Below are 13,973 nucleotides of genomic sequence, written 5' to 3'. Positions count from 1 at the left end.
GTGGTCTTCTGTGTCTGCCTTCTTTCACCAAGCGTCATGTTTTCAGGTTCATCACATTGTAGCATGAATCAATATTTCATTCCTTTTTATGACTGAGTAATATTCCATTGCGTGGATAGACCACATTTTGTTTATGTATTCGTCCATCGGTGGACTTTGGGGTTGTTTCCACTCTTCACTATTATGAACAATGCTGCAATGAACGTTCATGTACAAGTTTTTGTGTGACATGTGTTTTCAATTCTCTTTTGAGTACATACATATGCAGGAGTGGAATTGCTGGGTCAGGTGATACTCCATGTTTAACCATTTGGGAAACCACAAGACTTTTCCACATTGGTGCGCCATTTTGTTTTCATCAGCCACACCCGGGGCTCTAATGTCCCCACACCCTTGCCAACTCTTGTTATTTTCCATTTAAAAGTCACTATCATTGCGTGTTAGTAGATGTGACTCAATGTCTCACTGTGGCTTTGATTTGCACGTTCCTAAGGGCTAAAGACATTGAGTGTCTTCTGGTGTAACCTGGCCCTTTGTATTTCTGTCTTGGAGGAATGTATATTCATATAGTTGGTCCATTTTCAGTTGGATCGCTTGTCATTTTTATTATTATTGAGTGGTAAGTGTTCTTTTTATATTCTGGATAAAAGCTCCTTGTCAGATACATGAATTGCAAATGTTTTCTCCCATTCTGTCCCTTCATGGCGATTACCGAGGAGAAATGTAATCGAGCCCCTAGCTTCACTTGCTCTTAGTTGACTTAAAAATTACTTAGTTGTTTTGAACTATCCAATACATTAACACATTATTGTTAACTACAGTCACCATGCTGTTTAATAGGTCTTAAAACCCCTTCCCTCAGGTGGGGCATGGTGGTGTACATCTGTAATCCCAGCCCTCCCTCAGGTGGGGCATGGTGGTGTACATCTGTAATCCCAGCTACTGAGGAGGCAGAGACAGAAGGATCCTGGTCCAAGGCTGGCCTCTGTGAAAACGTGAGACCTTATCTGCAAAACAAGCCAAAAGCAAAAGGACTGGAGGACGGCTCAAGTGGTAGAGCTCTTGCCCTAGCAAGGCCCTGAATTCAATCCACAGTACTGACAAACTCCCTCCCTCTGAAAGAAAACCCCAAGCCCATCCCTCCTATCTACTTGAAACTTGTCCCCTTTGGTCAACAAGTCCCCATTCCCTCCCTCCTTCCCTCCATGCCCCCCATATCCTGGGAGCCACCATTCAACCAACACTCAGCAGCTGTGAGGTGAACTTGCTTGGGAGATGCAGCGCAAGGCCCCACAGAGGTGACCGTGCTCTTGGACTAAATGGCCTTCAGAATCAGAGCCAAATGAGCCTCTGTTCTCTGACTGACCTGCAGAAAATTACTGAGACACGGCTCCCTATCTGTCTCTGTCTGTCTGTCTGTCTGTCTCTCTGGGCAATGCTGACCTGAGCCAGGAGACTAGGTGAGATGTCAGACAGGTTAGGCCAGGAAACTCATCCAGGCAGGGGCAGAGCTGACATTGGAACCAGGTAAACTCCATAACCAATCTGTGACTATGGTCGCCACCAAAGTCTCTGCTCATAAGCCACACCAGAAGGCCAACACCTGCCTCAACTATGATGAGCAGCCCCGGCTCCACCACATTGTCCTGCAGGCCACAAGACACTTGAGCAAGGTCTGAGGTCAGCAGGGCCATCAGGATCGTGGAGGGTCAGGGAGATGAAGCCATTTGCCCAAGGGCACAGAGGATCACTGATGGGCCAGGCTGACTCCCAGAATCCTGCCAGAGAGCCCAAACCTTGGGCTGGCATGGAATTCTCTTCCCAGGCCCAGCTGGGGGCCCAGAGCTGGGGTCAATTGCCCCTGCCCAGCACTGAGCACGTCCTGGATGTCCCGTTGAGGGAAACGGGTGACAAGAGCACATCGGGAGGGAGGAAAGGATGGCCCTGAACCGTCTGAAGGTGGGTCTGTAGCAGAGCGTGGATAAGGACAGGAGGCAAGAGGCAGGGCTGGCAGGGTAGGCTCCGACCCTGGTGAGGGGATTGGGTTTGAGGCCAGGCATGGTGGGGAAGTGGGGCTGGAGAGTGAGTGGATGAGCCCTTCAAGAATGGAGTTTGCTGCTGTGTAGGGAGGAGTGATGGGAGACTTGGGGGATGGGATAGTGGAGCTGGTGGCCCATCAGGGTTGTGTCACCAGGGCACTTTGGTGGCACTGTGAGTTGCAGACGTGATGACCCACTAACCTTAAATGCCCCAGTGTGGATGTGGTCGATGACAAAGCTGCCAGGCAGGGACACATGGAGGCTGCGGAGGAGCAAGAGGGCACCCATAGGAGGAGGGTACGAGCTGGTCCTGAGCTGGCAGCAGGGCTGCTGCAGTCCCGCCAGCCCTGGCTGAGGCCCCTGTAATTTTCCTACTCCGTGGGCAGGAAGCTTCTGCCCTGCAGCTGCTGTGGCTTTCCTGACCCCAGAGAGGCTCCCCCACTGCTGTGGGGCTCTGGCTTTGGTCACCGCAGCCCTGTGGTGGCTTTGTGCAGACGCAGCACAGTGAAGTCAGTGACTTCATCCCCTAAGCGTCCCCTTCCCAGCAGGCCTTAAGCTGAGGTCCCCTGGCCCTCCTGATGTGGCGAGCAGGCTCCGGAGCCTCCCCCAGGGTGGAAGCCCAGATCTTTCCGTCTTCATCACCTCTGGCTCCCCAGTGCCTGGTTCTCCTTTTCCCAGCTTCGCCAGGTTCCTGTGGTGACATTCTGTCTTCGCTAGCCCCCAAGCCTTCGCTCTTGCCATGCCCTCCTCTCCCTGGGCTTCCCTTTTCACTGTCATTGCATGGAAATCTTCCTGTCTTTCCATATTTGGCTTGGCATTACCACTGCACCCCCAGGCAGAAGCAGGCATTTCCCCTGGATACACTGGGCCCTGGCTTCCCTGAACACTCACAGAGGACATGTCCCCACACTGTCCCCGCCACCACAGCCTGGACTGCAGCTCAGTCCACTGTCAGAAAACACAAATTTATATTTGCCCATGCTCAGTCCCCATCTGCAAAGCCAGTCCTCCTACAAGCTCAGCACCAACCCCCTGGGGACGCAAAGCCTCAGAAACAAGACAGACGTGCTGTCTATGCAGACCTGTGTTGTGGGTTTTGTGTCTGGTCAGTGCCTAGAAGACAGGGTAGTCATTCCTGAGAGGAGAAATTACAGGGGATGGAGGTTGTGAGTGGCGGCTGGGAACCAAGAGTGGAGGTGGAACCAGATCCCTCTCACTGTGCCATCTTGGGAAGCTGCTGGAGTCCCAAGGAAGAGGGCTTGCCACAGAACTGGCTCCATCAAGTCGGGAATGGACCCGCTGCTGGCCACCTGGGCTCTTGCTTCCCCTTGCTGGGGAGCTCTGGGCTCGGAGACAGAGGGCTGCAGCCATGCACTGGGTGTGGGGAGCACTCAGGGGACCCGAGGATGTCCTTTGGTGCCTCCCTCTTCGGACTTGTGTGTTAAGAGTTAATGTAAATGTATAGTGACGAAACCAAGGCAGGACAGCTGAGCGCAGAGCCTTTGGGCAGGTGCTCTGGCTGTGTTCCCCAGGAGTCACCTCCAGCACTGGGGTGATTTCCACAGAACCCGCGGGGACAGACATCTTTTATCTGGGCCTCTGGGCTGTCCCCAGCAGCCCAGTCCTTTACACCACATCCTGAGGTAAGGGCCACATGCCACACACCTGTCTTACCTCCAGGGAAGACACAGTGGTCAGCTGCGGGTCCATGAGACACACGTGGATGCCTGTACAGCTGAGAGCAGCTTTGGGAGTGAGCTTCCCACCCACCACTCGGGTGGGCGCCTCTCAGAGTGGAGCGAGTGGACGGAGGCAGAGAAGAGAAATCTCGCGCAACTGAGAACCGAGTTCTACTGACCGGACTCTGTGACCCAGGAGTTCATCCCAGGGGACGAATCAGCTCGAAATCCCGGAAGACTGCGTGCAAACGTCTAGCTGCAGGAAGCTCCTGCAGTGTGTTCACACGGCCCAAACTCTGGGAAGGACTCATGTCTCACGGGACTTGTGTGACAAGGTTGTGTCCCCTGGTGCCACAGGCAGCATGAGGTCTGGCTCTGTGGTTGCTACTGGAATGGTGTCTCTGTTCCTGTGTGGAACCACAGCACGTCCTGAGTGAGGAAAGGAGACAAAAGGGTCGCAGAGTGACATTTCTGCAAAAAGTAGAGGATGTGTGCATCTGTCCTTCCACTGAAATCTGAAGGGAAAGGCTCCAGTCTGTGCACCATAGTAGCAGGATTCTGGGTGCTTTTCTCTTTATCACCGGCGTGTGTGTGTGTGCTGCTCTGCCCGGGACAGTCGTCCCGAGTTCATACAGGCAGACAAACAGTCCTGGTCCCCCAGGTGTTCCCAGGGGAGGATGAGCATTTTTTCCAGACTTTCTGCCCTCGGATTCTTTCCACAGAGAGGGGGAGGGGAGGCTCACTAACACCAGCTGGACCAGGTGGGGCCTGGGATGCTGGGAGCCTGGTAGTGACCTTGGTTCCCATGAGGTCAAGCCACCACTGAGCCAGAGAAGAAAGCTGCTGTTCCGCTTCTCACATGGCTTGAGGAGCAGAGTGTGGCAGGGCCTCAGAAAGCCCCAGCTCTGTACAGGTGTGGAAACTGAGGTGCAAGGATGGCATGAAACTTGACCCAAATCACAGAGCCAGAGCACAATACTGGGGGCAGGACCTCAGGGCTCAGGGCTTCATCACCATCTGCTCTGTTTGAGGGCATCCCCTACCCACCCCCCAGCCCTTTCTGTCATCACCCTAGGGATCCCTGTTCCTTGGAGCTAGACACCAGTGACACAGGGACAACTAAACATGAACTCTGCCTTTGGGAAGGAGGAGTCCAGGAACAATGGCTGAGCACCACTGCATACACCTAGGACACACAAAGGGACATGTCTTCCAGTCTATCATCAGCTGGTGTCAGATTTGCACAGTGCCCTGCACTTGAGTTCCCTGTCCATGTGCAAGTCACAGCTCTGTTACTTGCCAGCTGTGAGCCTGGAGCAGACCATCTGACCATCTAAGCTATTGTTGCCTCCACTGTGCCGTGGGACACAGAAGCTGAGCTGCCCAGGAAGGGAGAGGGGCAGCAGAGAGTCTCTGTGCAGTGCTGCTCACAGGGCCCAAATCAACAGCTGTCACAGCCTTGTGTCTCTGGCTCCTGCATCACCCCTTCCCTGTCCCTGTCATCACAGAGTCACTGGCACCTCTTGCACCGTCCCCATATCTTCCTGAAATACCATGAGGCTGCCGCTCCTTGGGGCAGTGCCAGCCTCTTGCAGTGGAGGTGGTCCTGCCCCTCCATAAGGGGTCTGGCTAACTCCATCGCTCTCGTTCTCTGTCACTGGGTGCTGACCGTCTCTCCCTTTGTCGCCTGTGCTGGGACAAAGAAGTCTCGCTGTTTTGTGTTTAGTGTGTCATTAGTAGCATTGCCTCTGCTTCTGATAATAAAAGCTACTCATTCTTATTGTGGATAACTCAGAAAGGAGCAAAGAGTAGAGAAACTTTTTCCTAGAAGTCGTCCCCTGTAACAGGTTGCATGGCTGTCCTGAGAAAGACATATCCAGCCCCAGCGCTGCCACCCGGTCTTGCTCAAGAGAAGCGTCTGTGCCGATGTGGCAAAGCTGACATTATTCTGGATGCTCCTGGGCCCTAACCTAATGGGAAATGGCCTCAGAAGAGACACACAGAGGAGGAGGAGGCCATGTCACAACAGAGGCAGAGCCTGGAGCGAGGCAACCACAAGCCAAGGAGTGCCTGGCACCCCAGGAGCTGGGAGAGGCAAGAGGGAGCCTCCCATAGAGCTGTCAGAGGACGCATCACCTGCGCACACCACGATTTAGAGTTCCAATTTGCAGAACTGTGAGATGATCCCTTTCTGTTGTATCAACCCACCCAGCCAGTAGTCATTTGTTAGGTCACAAATGGTGACATAGTGGCCCTGGTCCCATGGTCAGTGAGAGTCCATGACATCTGGTTACTCTCCTCAGGTCCGGAGTCTTGGTGAGGTGTATGAGTGTGTGTGAGTGTGCATGGAGTGGTGTGTGTACAGTGTGTGTACACTGTATGTGTGCGCATGCATGTGTGTACAGTGGTGAGTGTGAGAGCGTGCAGGTGTGTGTGCAGTGGTGGGCGTGGTGAGTGTGCACATGTCTAACCACACCGGCAGACCTACAGAACCTTCTTCTTTTTTATAAAAACGTGACTTCCTAAGAACCTTCTCATTTCAACAAATCCTTTTCAGAGAGGTATTTTTCCTGACTGCAAACTGTATATTGCAAAATATGTTTCGTAACATTTGGAAGATACAAACATATCTACGAGGTTCAAAATTGTTTCTATATCAACTAAAAGTAATGATCATTTTTGTGTTTCTCTTCTAGGCTTGTGCATTCATCAAAATCCTCCCAGGAAATGTAAAATGGTCCTGCACTGTGGAAAACAGTTTGGTGGTTTCTTTAAAACCTAAGTATAGCCACGCAACCCACTCCCAGATATCCATCCAGAGAAACGGAGACTTGTGTCTCACGAAAAGCCGGGCGTCATGGGCACAGCAACTTCACTCGTTATTGCCCCAAGTTGGCAATAACAGAGTATCAGATAACTAAGTGGATCATGGGGGTTCATCCTACCATGCCACCAGACCACAGTGACTGCTCAGCAAGGTGACAGAGCGATCCCTGTCTACACAATGCCTGGGGCAGGCACAAGGTGCTGTGTGGTGACAACACTGTCCCCAAGTCCTCAAGAGGCATCTGCTGTGTGACAGCTTCCATCGCTGTCACTTGAAGTAACCAGTCCTAGGGTCGGGGAGCAGAGGCATGGCTGCCTGTGGTGTGGTGATGGGGTGGCTAGGGCTGGCACTGGGAGGTCTTGGTGGTGGTCATGAGCTCTGCTGAGAAGTGACATCGAGTTACAGACACACCTACAGCGTCAGCGCCCTGGCTTCAATAAGGGCTGTGCTTAAACAAAATGCAGTCACCAGGAGAAACTGGTGACCTTCTGGCTTAGGGCACCTGGGATCTCTGCACTATCTTGCAGCTTCTTATAAATCTATAATTATTTCAAAATAAACACAGTTCCGGATTGGAAAATGGAGACCATTCTAGGTATTGCAAAGAAAGGGAATGAACTCAGGGCCTCTGTGCTGAGTAAAAGCTGATGGGGTGGGAGGGTTGTGGGGAAAGAGGTAGTTCAGGAGAGGGACAATTGGAGACTAGCCCTGGTGTCGGTCCCCCACTTACCCTGGACTCCCCCAGGCCAAGCTCAGAAGGAGGTGGGAGGGAAGGAAGCTGAAACTTGTCCTCCTCCCCAGAGCAGCCAGGGAGGGAGGGGCTGCCGGCCAGCAAACTGTACCCTTCGAGACCTCGGCACGCACGGATGCCAACCTGCTGTTCAGAAAGCACTCACCAGTTTACTCTCTACCTGCCAGGTCTATCTTGCTGCATCTCTGCTGTCATTGAATATTATCTTCAAAGGGGCATTTGTCACGCTACCCCTACTGCGGTCCATGGTGCTGGCTGAGTGTCCTGTGAATGACACAGACGGAGGCCATAGGCAGGGGCTCTAGGACAAAAAGCCAAGGAAGGCCTGAACTAATGCGTCAGTCCTCTCACCCACCACTCGGTGATGCCTGGGGCCTGGCCAGAGCTGCTCACACTCAAAACCCTCCCATCTGGCAGACTACTTGATCAATCCCTCCCTGCAGCGTGCCTTCAGACACACCCTAAAACTCATTTTGCCAGAGAGCCTCATCCTGGAGTTGGCTCTGCTTGAATTCCCCTCAGCCCTCCATCTGTTCGCACATTCTTCTCTCTTCCCTCCTCCCTCAAGTCCCTCTCCCATGTGTCTGGAGTGCTGGGGTTGTGTGAACAATACTCAGGGAGCTGGGGGGGTGGGTCTGGCAGGCAGGACACATTGAAGTGTCCCACATTTTAAGGTCTCTCCTATGTGAGGAGCCCCAGGTAGGATTTCCAGCCCCATTCTCTGTGTCAGAGATAGCAATGCCTGCACCCCACTCATTGCACAGCCTCATCTGCACCTGCTGCTCCATCCTACCCCAGACCCAGCATCTGGGCCTTAATCAACCAGGGCTGTGTGAAAAGACAGAAGAACTGTTCTACCAATTGTCTTTATTTATTTATTTATGTATTTATTGGCAGCTCTGGGGTTTGAACTCAGGATCTCACACTTGCTAGGCAGGTGCTCTCTCACTTAAGCCACACCACCAGGCCCTGTCCCATCAATTGTCCCTGGCGTGACACATGGTGGCCTCCAGTGACCACCCACAGAGTGCGCTGTGTGCACTGAGCCACGTTCACCCCTGTTTCATAGATAAGAAACCCAAGGGAGCTGATTTGAGGGAGTTGGCTCATCCTGCCACACAGCAGCAGTGGACCATCAGCTGACCTCAGTGGCTTGTGATTCTGTGTGGAGGCCCAGCCAGGGTCCCCACCCCCAGGCTGTGAGTGCGGAGGCTGCAGCCAGCCGTGGGAATGCCAATGGCAGATGTTCACTGGGGTGTCACTGGTAACAGTGATCCTTAGAAGGACATTGTGGTTCAGCTAATGGGTCAACAGTGTAAGTCACGGGGGCTGAGCAGCACAGCCCCAAGTCCATGTGCTGAAATCCTAGCCCCCAAGGCCCCCAAGGCCATGGCAGTAGGAGGCAAGGTCATAAGGTGACGAGAGGTCATGAGGGTGGAATGCACGGTGGTGACCGCGACGAGGCTCACAGATGCCCTAGGTCTGGCACCTTGGCCTTGGTCTTCCAACCTTCAGAGCTGTGCTAAGTTAGTGCGTGTTTTTATCAGTCACCTGGCTGCATCATTGGGTTACAGAAGCCCGAATGACCGCGATGGGGGCTGCTTGCACAGTAGCATACTGTGAGAGAAGAAGCCCGGTGCTGGTGGCTCACTTCTGTAACCCTAGCTACTTGGGAGGCTGAAATCAGGAGGATCATGGTTTGAGGCCAGCCCAGGCAAATAGTTTGCGAGACCCCATCTCCAAAATAACCAGACCAAAATGGACTGGAGGTGTGGCTGTAGCAGAGGGGTACCTGCAATGCAAGTGTGAAGCCTTGAGTTCAAAATCCAAGTCCCCGCAGAGAAAGAGAAAGAGAGAGAGAGAGAGAGAGAGAAAGAGAGAGAGAGAGAGAGAGAGAGAGAGAGAGAACAGGTCTTGACATGCAGACCTGCCAGGGTGCCCAAATGATGTTGGCAAGAGGACAATGGAGGCTACAGAAGCAGAAGAGAGTTCCCTCTTTCCTCCCTCACTCCTCCCTCTCTCACACACCCCTCAGTTCCAAGATGCCACCCATGTTCCCAGCTTCTCCCATAGCCCCTGAGCCATAGGACTTGGGGTAGAGGGGGCAGGGTTGGGAGCTGGTCCTGGTGGGGCAGTGGGGTAAGATGGTGCTTTAAGCCCAGAGTGTAAGAGCTTGGGGACACCTGTGAGGGTCAGTCAGAACAACCAACTATGACTAGGTGCTGGCATAGAGAGGTAATCTGGCCCCACAGGGCGGGCACTTTTCACCGAGGCCTCCTCCTCCCTAGGCTCTGCTTGGGAGGACAGGATGATCAGGGCTCTGCTGTGGTGTCAGGGGGTGGACAGTGGCCCTAAGACATCAGGTGCTACCACCAGCACTGCAGATGCCATCTCCCAGAGCAGTCTGCACAGACAGGAGAAGGTAGAGGAGCTTCAGGTAGAGATAGTCCTGGGTAGTCCAGGTGATCCTAACTGCTACCACAGGTGTGATCTTGTGGCCACAAGCTGGGAAGGCCTGGAGCCCCCAGGAGCCGAGTGGGCAGAAAGGACACTCATCGAGACTTTGAAGGGCCCAAAGACCCCTGGATTGTGGATGTCTGTCCTAGAACTATGGGTGATGCATTCCTGCTGCGCTGTTTTTTTTATGGCTAGTGTGACAGTGTTAACGGCAAACTGTTTTCAGAAGACCTCGGTCCTTGCATTCCCACGTGGAAGACTCCAAGAGAAACACGTGGTTGTAAATGGGGTCTATTGAAAGTTAGGAAAGGAAATACAAAGGAAGCATGACGGGCGCAGGTGGGGTCCACAGGCAGGGTGAGCGTGCTTTTCTTTTTTAGGTGCTTTTAAAACCTATACTAACCCATGGGGAGGGCAGACCCAGGAGATTCCCACCCAATAATGAATGAGTGGGGAGAGCATGGGTGGTTCCCAGCCAGATGAGGGTGGTCTGGCCCATCCCTGGGCAGCCTACAAGAGCCCTCAAATTGTCCTACTTCTAGCCTGCCTCAGCAGCAGCCAGTGGGCACTAACACAAGCCTCCTGGCTTCAGAGCCAGTGTCCCAGCCTGGTCAACAGTAGATAATGCTTGCTGTAAAATTTTTAACCGAGTTGCAATGCTGCTTGTGTTCCCCCAGCTGCACTCTGAGGGTCCTCAGGTGAGAGCTATAGGGGAACAGGGGCCTGATGTATCCCAGCCCCAGGCCAGCTGCCCCCACAACACATACCTGTTGAGATCTCAGGGTTGCCATGGAAAATCTGGGCAACCAGAGTTGGTCTGTTCTGCCCTTCCAAGCTGCCTTTCCCCCCGGGCCTCAGCTACAAGAGGCTATGCCCTCCTGTCTCTGGAACACACTTTGTCCCCATGAGCAGTGGCCCCAACTCTACCCACCCAGAAGCCTGTGTGGCAGTTTAAAGCAGGGATTTTGGAATGTGCATTTGTTAAACACAGTGGACAAAAGCAATCTGCAGGCCCCACGGTGGTGGCGGGAAACCCAAGGTTGCTTTTCTGATCTCTGCACAGATAGGAACTCCCTACAGAGAAATAGGGCATGGGAAAGGGGAGCACCAGGGGCTTCTGGGAAAGAAAAGCCCTTGCTGCTCAGTGCAGAATGCAGATCTTCTTCCACATGCACTCAAAGCTTTTCTCACCTCATCCCTGGGAGGCCAGGACCCTCACCCCAAACTCCTGCCCCAAGAAGCCTCTGCCCACCTCCCTGAGTGTCCTCAGCCTTTGTGTGGTTTTCATTTGGCCAGCACCGCGAAGCCTCCATAGGGTGGTATGTGAGACCCACCTGATGCCTCACAGGGAGGGAGAAGCCAGACCTGTGAACAATCAAGTGTACTGATCGTTGCTCAGTGCAGTGTGGAGAGCTAGGTGCACAGCAGAGGCCATGCAGCCAGGATAAGCTTGTAAAGGGTTCATTCACACAGGGTCCTGTAGGGTGAGCAGGAGCCCACCAGGCTCAGGAGCAGGGTATGTACACAGAGAAAATGATGGACACAAGATTGTCCCTTGTGTCTCCTTCTTGCCCGTTGAGACATTTTCCCAGTGAAATACAGCAGTGAAACAGTACCATTACTGTGGGTTTGTACATTACCAACACACCTTCCCATGATCGTCATGGTGACCTCTGAAATCTGCCCCAGTGTCCCTATTTTACAGATGAGAAGACCAAGACTTCGATGACCCTGCAGCCTTCAATGGTGCAGCTAGGGCATCCCATGGAGGCCTGATGTGATGATCACCAGGGCCTGTGTTGGGATTCTGAATAACCCCAAAGGCCCCTGTGTTGAAGGCTTGGCCCCACAGTGGTGCTATTGGGAGGTGGTGAGCCTACTGTAGGTCTCAAGTCATTGTGTGGGGGTGTCCTCAAAGGGGACAGTGGGACCCCAGCCCCCTCCTCACTCTTTGCTCTCTGGCTGTGAGGTAAGGGTTTTCTCTATCACCTGTCCCTGCCATGATGTGTTGCCTTGCCACAGACCCAAAAGTGATGGATGGGAACCTACAAATTGCAAAGCAAAATAGACCTTTCCTCATTATGACTTGGTTATCTCTGGTCCTGGCTGTATCAGAGGGACGTGGCAGGGATGCCCAGGTTCCTCTGTACTATGAGACTGTGGTGGGGGTGAGGGGCAGCTGTGGCCCCAGAGGGGAAGGGGGCAGCCAGGGCCTCTAGGGCAGATCAAAGAGCCTGGACCATACCCTCAGGGGTCAGGAGTCACAGCAGTGTCTAAATTACTGTGGCAGCTAGAACCAGGGCAGCCCCAAGCTTCAGGCTGTGCTCTGCCTCTGTGCACCCTTGAGGCAGCTGATGGAGGGGCCACATTTGGAGAAGGTGGAGGAGGGGAGGGCAGGCCTTGAGGCTGGGCTGAAGCATGCAAATAACCAGCCTGGAGGAGTTCACCACCCGGCTGGAGGCCCAACCTCGGTATCCCCTCAGTATACCCACCTCCACCCAGGCCCCATCGGGACCCAACCTTCCTTCCCAGCAGCCGCCTTTCCTGGAAGCAGCCCCCACACACCATCTTGTTGCCTCAGGAGGCCCGTCTGTTCCCTTCCCTGGATCCCTGCATGCCTGGTACCTTCTCTGGTCAGGCCTTCTGGAAAAGAGGGTGGAACAGGCAGCCAGCACCCCATGCCCCACCATGGGCCTGGGAGGCCTAACACCAGCCTGTGGACAGGGAGGAGACACAACAAAGGGGTGGCGCCATAGGGGTTGGAGGCAGCTGGCCCAGGGACACAGCTGGGGGACACTAACGTCTCCTCCCCGCTCTGCCTTCATTGACCTTGTGAGCCTGGCCAGGAGCATTTACACAGCCCCTTCCAAGAACTAAACTTCCTGTCACTGGTATTGGGTTCTGCATGGTGTCTGTTGTTTTGCTTCTGTTCACCAGAGCTTGAGAGGTTCGTGTGTACCTAGTCCTGGTTCCTCTGTTCATGCTGAGGGTGCTGTGCTGTGTACCCAATGACCTTGAGCTCTCTGTGCTGGGCCCTCAGCTGGTGACCGAGTAATGGCAGTGTAGTATGGCCTGGCTCACCTGTAGCAGTCAGTGGGGGTCTTGTGGATCTCCTTGCACCCCCTGTCCACTGGGAGACTGGGTTTACTCATGGGGAGGACTCAGATCCCAAGTGCAGCAGGAGCCAAGCCCTCCTAAGCACTGTCTTGACCTTGCCTGAACTCCACACACCAACGCCCCCTGGTCCCCGGCACACCCATGGCACTGCAGTGGGCAGGAAGGGCCGTGGCCCCTTTGCCTTTGGCTACGTTTCCATCACAATGCTGCTGTCCAGTCACAAGGGCCTCCCGGGGCATCTGTTGTGAGGTCAGCCATGTCCGTAAGTGAACATGTGGGTGGTGGCTGAGAGTCTGCCACACATTCCAGATGTTAGAAATATCTTTAAGATATTGGGTGTCACAAGAGAGAGACACCGCAATTCAGAAGTCAACAGGCAAGGCAAAATATACTTCTGCAGAAGGGCGCACCACAGACAAAGAGCAAGCACACCCTGCCAGGAGTCCACTGGGGTTTTGTCTCTAGTGCAATGCTGCCCCTCCCTTGGATCGGGCAGGTTTTGGACTCACGGTCTGCATGGTTGGCTAATTGGAAAGAGGACATCGGGAGGGGCTTTGGAGACAAAGAAGTTTAAAAGTTCAGAGAAGCAATAACTGTTTTAGGTTATCAGCTCCGGAACGAGGACATCTAGCAGAATTCTTGCCCCGCTGAGGATGACAACCCTTCGTTCTTAATAGAAACTTTTGTCACATTAAGCAGTCCGTGAAGGCACTGTATGGGAAGCGAGTTAGTGAGACTGACATTTGTAACAGTGGTGGTTACTGAGTAAATCCTTTCACAGAAAAGCCCCCACCTAAGCTGATTCCCACACAGGTAAAGCCATATTTTCCTGGAAGTGACCATACCCACCCACCAGCCTGCAGTGGAGACCCTGTCCCATGTCACCACCATTCTCACATCACCCTGGCCTGACCTGATTCGCATCTGCCCAACGGCCTGTGAGGCTGAGCGGCCACTAATGCAGATGAACTATTTCTTTCCTCTTCTGGGGAGTTCCTGCTTCCATTTCCATCCCTTTATTTACAGTAACTGGCTGTGAAAGCGTGTGCATGTGTGTGCGTGTTCTTGGCTGTATAGGAGGCATGCAGATTTCACATTTATAT

Source organism: Castor canadensis, chromosome 9, assembly GCF_047511655.1.
Source record: "Castor canadensis chromosome 9, mCasCan1.hap1v2, whole genome shotgun sequence".
Lineage (NCBI taxonomy): Eukaryota > Metazoa > Chordata > Mammalia > Rodentia > Castoridae > Castor > Castor canadensis.
Note: the sequence above shows the minus strand (reverse complement) of the source record.